The 8,995-nt window shown below is 33.6% G+C and overlaps 1 pseudogene; it reads right to left on the bottom strand.

Moving 5' to 3' along the window:
- Window positions 1-6,572: 6,572 nt before the first annotated feature.
- On the bottom strand, window positions 6,573-7,814 carry LOC110636776 (probable beta-D-xylosidase 5; annotated as a pseudogene).
- Between the last annotated feature and the right edge of the window lie 1,181 nt (window positions 7,815-8,995).

The raw sequence follows: 8,995 nt of genomic DNA, 5'->3' as shown, positions 1-8,995 counted from the left end.
TGTTTTAATGAGTTTTTAAAAGTACAATAATTGATTTGTAAATAATGGTAATATGTAAAAACTAAATCATAAATCTCCCATTTACTTTCAAGAAAATATTTAATTTGAAGTTTGATTTATTTTTCCCTTTTACGTGCTAGTGAATAGGCGTTAGGAATGGGAATGGATATTTTTGAGTAGTTTGACTCGATCAAATCCTTTGCATATTATATAATTAGATTTAGAATAAATTTAGTTTTGGGAATATATAATACTAAGTTAAATTTGAATTTTATATATTAGATATTCGTTATCCGAACTTATTTATATATAATTAATTAAATGTAAAATATTTTTTATTGGTAAATTTATATATTATATTTTAAATAAATAGAATTTAATTATTTTATAAAATTATTAAATTTTTAACAAAAATTGACTAACAGTTGATTAATTAATTTTTTTAACCGGTTAATTAATTAGGTTAAAAAAGTATATTATCTTAAAAAAATAATTCATTTAACTCTGTTATATTTTTTTTTTCTCAAATGATATAGTTGGAATTCATTAATTAAAAAAAGGCCACAAGTTCTAAATATAAAGCAGGCCGTGACCACCAAACAAACAAGGAAAACTAGCTAAAGATTAATTTTTTGCCTCAAAAGCTCAACCCAAGACAATAGAAAACCCTAATAGAAATGGATCTTGACTCGCCAAATTGGAACCCATCATAAAGTCCTCAGCGAGAAGCGCAATGATGCCATCTCGATCTGACAAACAATGGTGGGGGAGCAAGGAATTAATTGAAGCATTGCAAGGGGATCCTATACGACTGATGTGTCTGAAAGGGAGTTCCCTCAGAAGATTGTAACCCAAGGGCAGGACAACAAGCTAGAAACGCAAAGAACAAGAGAAGCACCACCATAGAAACAACTATCATCAGGAAAAATTACTTCGGTATTAAAGATGGAGAAGGAAGTAGAGCTCTTCTTCTTGGGTCGGCTAGCACCATTGGCGTCGGTAGAGACCTAAGATGCCATCCTTCTCTAAATTCCTAACAAAGAACGCCCGCATCCTGAAACAGACCCACTCAGTCTAGCATAACAACCCTCTGGACATCTCTTGGAAACACACTTGCATGAAAATATTCCAACCAACAAACACAACTCAAGTAGCCACAAATCATCCCTCTTCTTGTATCTGCCGGCTGCACTCCCAAAAAAAACACTACCTACAATACCACCTGAGGTGGAAAGGAAACCCACGAATTGGTTAAGAGGAAGGATGGCCTTCCTCCATCCGAAGGGACAAAGGAAGACCACCTACTGTGCGGCAGGAGCATTTAACTCCGTTATATGATGAGAGTCAAGCATGGATTGACAATAAAATAGGGCCCAATTCAGAACTTAGCGCACTTTCACTTAAGTTTTAGCCGTTTAGATTCTTTGGTAGTTTCCATCCAAGGCTTGAGGAATGCATGAGTTCACGTACGTCACCATACACTCATTGATTATTAAGTTGCTTGTTTAAAGAATTAATGATTTTTTTTTTTAATTTTAAATTGTTAAGGTACTATTGATTATGAGAAGAAAAATGAAGCTGTCATATTACAATATTTTAAAAGTTTTTTTTAGATAATCAAACAAATTTAACATTAACTGTTTTTCATTTTATTAAAATTAAAATTATTCAAATTTAAAAAACATTATAAAAATTATAACAAATATGAAACAAGGAATCACATTTCAAAATTAATTTTACTTTTAATATTAAAACCAACCAATCATGAAGTTAATTTCTCTTTAATTCATTTATCTACTAGAAAAACCGTATACATTATAAAGGACATTTCTGAAGCAATTATCTATAATCTTATTTTTCACAAGAACTACAGTGAGGAAAAGAAAGAAAAAAAAAAACACATAGAAAGGATCAAGAATTGAACAAACAGATCCATATATCTATTATCTCAAGGAATAACAGCTAATTCCCCGCTCTGCCCCCAAGCAAAGCAGATCAAATGTCAAGAAATGGCTTGAAGAAATTGATTACAGGCAGAGAAATAGCATGTTATCTTCTCCACAGATGCATTTCCAGACTTGGGTCTAGTACATGTCCACAGATACAAGTATGCAGGGGTTGCACTGGTTGCGCTTTGAATGGTATTTAGCAGGAAATGACCCTTTCATTGACTTTCCTGGACAACTTCTTCCTTTAGATAGGTTCAGCAGATCTCTGGCCATTAGCTAACCATCCACCTAGAAAAATTAAAATCAGGAAAAAAAAAAAAAAACATATATTATACGAATTGCAGTGATGAACTTACTGGTGCAGGTGATGGCGAAGGAGGCTAGAGCACGTGATGGCACTGTGGGAGATTTGTATCATACTCATTCATATCTGGACAAATACAGATTGGGGCACATGATATATGCTGATCATCAATGGGTACTAGAATCAAAACTAATATTAAAATTTGAAATTCAATTGAATTATATATAATTCATGCTGAATAAAAATTTATATTTAGAAATTCATTTATTATTATTTTCCTAAAATATTCTCAACAGTAAAATAATAATGTCTTTTATTAAATTATTCAATTATCAAGCAATTGATTTGACTATCAAACTAAGGACTCTAGACTACAATATTTTTCGTCAAATTTTTTGATTGCCAAACTATTAATTTAATTATAAAAGTAAATGTTTGTTTTGATTCCACTATAAAATTAAAATTAGTTAACAGGAAGATAGGGTGAAATTTAAATAATATAATTACTGTCATGATTTTTAATAATTCTAACAAAAATTTATGAAGAGGTTAAAAACAAAATTTTTAATAAGTCAATGTCTAGGGGTGGGGGGGGGTTGGTGGTGGGTGGTGCAAAGATAAAATTTTAAGGGAGTAAATTTGAGTTTTAGTACTTTGTGATTTTGACAAAGAGTAGTCGAGGCAGTTGCCCCCTCCTATTACATGTAGCTTGGCCACTGGTCATAACTCAATCATTTCAAGGCCTTTCTGCAGCTGATAAGTGGTATTTAAATCTGCAAGAAATGCATGTATCGTATTGCATTACATTAAAACGTTTAATTTCTAATTTTGATCTCTTTTAAAAAAAATTCAATATCTATTAATTAGTTTCGACTTCAATATAATCATGAGCATAAAAGTCCTTACAATTTGAATTTTGATTCGATATAATTAAGCTATTAAATAATTAAAATAATTAAAGTTAATTAATGTGAGATTATTGCAATAAAATTTATCAAAGTGTAAGATAATCCTCCTCTTTACCATTTTGCTGGACCAATGACATGCCTTTTTTTAACAAGAGTTTATACCATGAGGTAGATCAAAATGAAGGGCATTTTCATTTTTTTTTTTTTATTTCTTCTCAATTCTTGATCCATTTGATTTGACAACTTGAAGAGTTGTCTAATTGATGTGTGTATATTAATTTAGTTGTATGGTTCTTGGAAAAAGAAGGAAAAGTAGTTGAGAACATTTTGATCTGCGTTTTTTAAGGTTAAGTTTTTCAAGCATGGTTGAGATGGTTTCTCATACCTTGTACCGGCTTAAACCTAAAATGAACACAAGAATATAAAATTCTGATGACAACATAATTAAAATAAACTTCCCATAATATGCTGTTCTTTCTTTCTTTATCTAGAACTCTCACTGCATATCACACAGTTCCTTACTCTCTCTATCTATCTGAGGGAGTGCTAGCTATTCTGCTTCATTCAGTTCCGTTTTGAGTCAGACTAATATCAAGATGGTGCCTCACTTGTCTTTCGCTAGAAGATCCAATTATCAATGTGTGCCGCCCTGTCACCAGTTTCCTTTTCCCTTCAATATCCACCATACTCACTCTCTTGCAAATATCCACTGTCATTGTTACATTCTGTGTCTTCCCTCTCTCAACAAAGGTTAGATTTCCTAAGTTTAAGATCCTGATTTTCCAATACTAATCTTCACTTTTCAGTTCTTTAATTAGTAGATTAGATAATAGCTAGGTGGATACCAACACATAGATATAGAATATTGAATCAAAGCACAAAACTCAATTTCATTAAATAAGCTTAGTGCGTATCCAAAACAGAAATTAAGAGTACTACTCTCCTAATTTCAGAATTGAAGGAACTACTCATTCATGGTGAGTTTAACAAGCATAATGTTATTAAAGTAAAAGAACAAAACACCAATATGGAGAATTAAAACAAAAGAACCCAGAGAAAGATTCTGCAGCTTTGGACTTGTGGAACTTCGGCTGAAAGATCTCCTCCTTAGTGCTAATGCAGTTCTCCTTCAAATGGCTTGGAAACTAGTTTCTAAGCTAAATTGAAAGTCTTCTATTGAAGGCATCCCCCCTTTCTGCTTTCTATCCTCTGGTATTTATATTGGGTGTCTAGTGTTATGTTTTAAAGTCCTAAAGGCATTAGAAGTCTATTTGGCATGTGAAAACTGAAGCTAAAATTAAATTAGAAAGCTGGCTGCTGCATAGTACAAAGCCCGTGTGGCATTACACGGCCTAGCGGCGTGTAAGTCTTTGGACAGCACTTGGCTTCTTTTTGGTGGGAGGCAGAAGATTACACGGGGCACATAAGATTTACATGAGGCAAAGTACACGGCCCGTGTACTACTTTCCTCCCTTAGCTTTTCAGGTTCAAATGTCTAGAAGGTTACACAAGTCTTGGTGAGCTACACAGGGTCATTTACACAACTCGTGTAATATGGCTCTTCATGTTTTGTTTAGTTTTCTCCTACCAAAAGGTTACACCGGTCTGTCTTCTATCTTACACGACCCGTGTACTTTGGTGTAGCAACTTGCCTTGCTTTTTCTTCTTTCCAAATTTGTTAAATTTACTCTTATGCCTTGGATTTCTTTTAGAACACCTGAAAGGATACAAAAAATAGGAAATTTAGTGGAGTTCAACTACTTAACTCCTAAATGATAATACTAACAATATCAATGAATTTTTACTTAATAATATTATCATTATCTCTAAAATTATAAGTTTTTGAATTCTGAACTCTTTCTTTAAATAATAGACTTTTTATGGCTAAACTAATTAACTTTTCAAAATTAATAATCACACGAAAAATGTTTTTTAACACCACTTACGATAATATAAATGTTATAATAAGCACACAAATCTAAGGCACACGCACAAATCGCACAATCACACAGTATTGAAAATATAAGAAGAATAAAACAAGATTTAACATGGTTCAACCGTGAGGTCCACCTCCACGGGCAAGAGAAGAAAAAAAGGTTCCACTATGATGAAAAGAGCAAGATACAATCAATCAGAACTCTCTAACTTTAATCTTAGTATGTTTCCCGAATATCTCACAGCTCTACCGCAAATGGTAGAATATTACAATATTTATACTGGTCATATCGGCCTGTTCTCTCTACTACTACCACAGATCTCACTTTTTATCTTAATCGGGTTCGGTCAAAATTCGGTTCCATGAAAAAATCTGATTAATTCTAAAATCTTAAATGACAAATACAGATCCAAAAACATATTAAAAGAGTTTTAATATGTTGTTTATCATTGAAATCAAATAGATAAAAATAAATCTTGCATGATGCATGTGACCCTAGGTGAAAAATTTTTGAATTCAATGATATAAACTTGTGTTTTTCATGCTTCCGCTACTTCAATTGCCTTTTTAATTTGCAATTATTATATGATCTAAAATCTCATCCTATGTCTAATTAAATTGTTTAATTAGAGTTTTAATCACACAATTAAATTTTGATTCAAATCAGAATTTTAAAAATTGTTTGAATGTGATTCAAATATGAATTTTAAAAGTTGTTTGAATGTGATTCAAATCTGAATTTTTAAAGTTGTTTGAATTATATTTAAATCTGAATTTTTAAAGTTGTTTGAATAAGATTCAAATCTGAATTTTTATATCCAAAATACAAGCCACAAAAATAACAATAAACAAAATACTTTTCAAAATTTACACAATAATAATAATAATAATAATAATAATAATAATAATAATAATAATAATAATAATAATAATAATAATAAAAGAGCACTAATGACTATCCACTAATAGCTACAGGGCGGGAAAAAAATCAATGAAACTTTAAATTAATTTTTCCTAAAAAAGAAAATATCTTTGTAGAAGAAGAACCCATCCTAGGGGAGCACTGGCCCAGTGATACTAAATAATACGCGTAGAGCCGCGATCACGGATTAAGTTTCCCTGCATTGTACCAGACAAAGCAGACACAAAGCAACCCCTGAAATCCCCACCGCAAACCCAACACAACCAACCTTAATATTCACTGCTGCATCATCCTTGCATTTAAGGAAACCAGCTGGAGGCTTAGACCGCTATAAATCAACTCTGCGATCAGCTTCCATACTACCCTGGTTAGAAACATTTTGACGGGCACACTCCCAATACACCAACGCCTGTTTTGCAGCCAAAATCTCAAAACACTCAAGAAAGCCATGATTCTTCTCTTAACATTTCTTCTTCCATTTCTCCTAATACCCCCAACTAAACCACAAAATAATTTTGCATGTCACAAAATAAGTACAGAAACAAGTCAATATCCCTTCTGTAATATATCACTTTCCTATGTGGATCGAGCTAAGGATCTCATTTAGCGTCTAACTCTTCAAGAGAAGGTGCAACAACTGGTAAATCATGCGGCTGGAATATCTCGGCTAGGCATTCCTGCCTACGAATGGTGGTCCGAGGCACTTCATGGGGTGGCAACTGTTGGCTTTGGAGTACATTTTAATGCCACAGTGCCTGGTGCCTCTAATAACTAACCCATCAAGATTCCATTGATCTCTAATAACTCCTTTGAGCAAGTCTGGATTAGCACAAGTAGGAACCCCATTCACCCTGTTATATGAACACATCATGCTACTGACATGTGCCTTTTCTACACAACTCCTAAATGGAGGCTGATATGTGTCCTCCAGGTCTTATTTCGTCACCTGCCAAAATCCAAATAACGTCATAAACTTTTTCTAATGATAATAAAACACTATTTTATCTAACAAATTTATAAAAAAGACTCATTAAGCAGAAAAATCAAATCGAGTCTTTAATCGTAGTCATGCATTGGTGATCGATTCAAGTAAATGGCTTTCAATTTATACCTTAGCATCAAAGTGAAATTGGTCAACATTTTTCCATTTGTCAAGATCATAGGCAGTGTAATGCTTGCAACAGCTTGAGACTTTAAGCTTACCACCTGTGGTAAACTTCCCTTCTTCAACAACTTCTTGCAAGCCTCTAATGTAATTCACCGCATATGTTGACACCATCAATGGATCCTCACCAGGTGTCTCTTGGCCACGGCCCCATCTGGGATCGCGGAACACATTAACATTGGGACTCCAAAATGTTAACCCTGCTAGACCCACGTTGTGCATGGCTCGAGCCTCAGTTGACACCACCTGTCCCATCTTCAACCACAGCGTCTCATTGAAACTGGCAGAAGACAGAATCACCGCTGGAAAGCTAGTGGCACCAGGCACTGTGGCATTAAAATGTATTCCAAAGCCAACAGTTGCCACCCCATGAAGTGCCTCGGACCACCATTCGTAGGCAGGAATGCCTAGCCGGGAAATTCCAGCCGCATGATTTACCAGTTGTTGCACCTTCTCTTGAAGAGTTAGACGCTAAATGAGATCCTTAGCTCGATCCACATAGGAAAGTGATATATTACAGAAGGGATATTGACTTGTTTCTGGACTTATTTTGTGACATGCAAAATTATTTTGTGGTTTTGTTGGGGGTATTAGGAGAAATGGAAGAAGAAATGTTAAGAGAAGTTTCATGGCTTTCTTGAGTGTTTTGAGATTTTGGCTGCAAAACAGGCGTTGGTGTATTGGGAGTGTGCCCGTCAAAATGTTTCTGATCAGGGTAGTATGGAAGCTGATCGCAGAGTTGATTTATAGCGGTCTAAGCCTCCAGCTGGTTTCCTTAAATGCAAGGATGATGCAGCAGTGAATATTGAGGTTGGCTGTGTTGGGTTTGCGGTGGGGATTTCAGGGGTTGCTTTGTGTCTGCTTTGTCTGGTACAATGCAGGGAAACTTAATCCGTGATCGCGGCTCTACGCGTATTATTTAGTATCACTGGGCCAGTGCTCCCCTAGGATGGGTTCTTCTACAAAGATATTTTCTTTTTTAGGAAAAATTAATTTAAAGTTTCATTGATTTTTTCCTGCCTTGTAGCTATTAGTGGATAGTCATTATTGCTCTTTTATTATTATTATTATTAAGTAAATTTTGAAAAGTATTTTGTTTATTATTATTTTTGTGGCTTGAATTTTGGATGTTTTTCATAGACCCGAATTGTGACCCGATCCGAAAGTTTCACGTTGCGACCCGATTGAGATAAAAAGTGAGAGCTGTGGTGATAACAGAGGGCATGGGCCTATAGGACCAGTATAAATATTGTAATATTCTACCTTTTACGGTAGAGTTATGAGATATTCGGAAAACACACTGGGATTAGAGTTTGAGAATTCTGATTAATTGTATCTTGCTATTTTCATCATAGTGGAACCTTTTTTTCTTCTCTTGCCCGTGGAGGTGGACCTCACGGTTGAATCATGTTAAATCTTGTGTTATTCTTCTTATCTTTTCAATATTGTGTGATTGTGGGATTTGTGTGTGTGCCTTAAATTTGTGTGCTTGTTATAACATTTATATTATCATAAATGGTGTTAAAAAACATTTTTCGTGTGATTATTAATTTTGAAAAGTTAATTAGTTTAGCCATAAAAAGTCTATTATTTAAAGAAAGAGTTCAGAATTCAAAAACTTATAATTTTAGATATAATTATAATATTATTAAGTAAAAATTCACTGATATTATTATTATTATTATTATTATTATTATTATTATTATTATTATTATTATTATTATTATTTAGGAGTTAAGTTTAGGGAAAAATGTTAAAAATAAAAGGGAAATAATAGCATCAAAAGCAGCCTACATTGTATGCATATTGTT

The sequence above is a fragment of the Hevea brasiliensis genome, chromosome 8 (assembly GCF_030052815.1).
Source record: "Hevea brasiliensis isolate MT/VB/25A 57/8 chromosome 8, ASM3005281v1, whole genome shotgun sequence".
Taxonomy (NCBI): Eukaryota; Viridiplantae; Streptophyta; class Magnoliopsida; order Malpighiales; family Euphorbiaceae; genus Hevea; species Hevea brasiliensis.
The sequence above is the reverse complement of the archived record's forward strand: the minus strand, read 5'-3'. Positions and strand labels throughout refer to the sequence as shown.